At 53.6% G+C, this 893-nt stretch overlaps 1 long non-coding RNA gene across 2 annotated transcripts in view; it reads left to right on the top strand.

The window, feature by feature from the left end:
* LOC135251361 (uncharacterized) overlaps positions 1-96 on the top strand; it is a 23981-nt gene extending 23885 nt beyond the window's left edge. The window contains exon 4 of one of the 2 annotated variants that reach the window (XR_010329132.1): positions 1-96. This exon is cut by the window's left edge and continues 138 nt beyond it. This is a non-coding gene — a long non-coding RNA (uncharacterized LOC135251361). The other variant, XR_010329131.1, reaches the window with a different exon arrangement.
* The last annotated feature ends 797 nt before the right edge of the window (positions 97-893 follow it).

The raw sequence follows: 893 nt of genomic DNA, 5'->3' as shown, positions 1-893 counted from the left end.
CCCATCGCCCCCCCCCCCCCGCACTGGGGTCAGTGGCTCGGCTCGTTTTAATGACTCTAATGGCGGCTGATAATGAGCACGTGAGCATACCTGGGGCTCCGATGGCTCGCACCCCCCCATAACGAGCGGGAACCGGGAGCCGCTCCCGGCGGGAAGATCCATGTGCTCCGTCTCGCCCCCCCCCCCCCCCATGCTCTGCCCTCCGTGACCCCCCGCTCCACCGCGCTGTCAGAGCCGAGGGGGAGGGGCTCCCATCAATCTCAGCGCCCCGCTACGCTCTCTCCCGCACGCGTCGAGCCACAGCTGAGAGGCAGAGAGCTGGGCTGTGGAGCGGGGAGAGACTGAGAGCACTGTACATATACACACACACACACACACACACTATACACACACTATACACACACACACACACTATTCACACACTATACACACACACACACTATACACACACTATACACACACACACACACTATTCACACACTATACACACACACACACTATACACACACTAACACACACACACACACACTATACACACACTAACACACACACACACACTATACACACTACACACGCACACACACTCTACACACACATGACACACACACACACACTATACACACACACACACACACACCTATACATACACACACACACACACACACCCATGCACTCTCGCACTATACACACACAAACCCATGCACACACACACCACACACACACACACACACACACACACACAGACACACATCTCTCTAGAAGGGACCAGTGATGGTCTCCTGGGATTAACAGGAAGAGCAAAATCAGATCTGTGAGGCAGATTTCATTTTCATTCGCTGGGTTAGATTACTTCTTTTGTCTGGGTCTCCTTTTTGCACCTGAATCCTGAGACA

Source organism: Anguilla rostrata, chromosome 3, assembly GCF_018555375.3.
Source record: "Anguilla rostrata isolate EN2019 chromosome 3, ASM1855537v3, whole genome shotgun sequence".
NCBI classification, from domain to species: Eukaryota; Metazoa; Chordata; class Actinopteri; order Anguilliformes; family Anguillidae; genus Anguilla; species Anguilla rostrata.
Note: the sequence above shows the minus strand (reverse complement) of the source record. Positions and strands in the feature narration are given on the sequence as shown.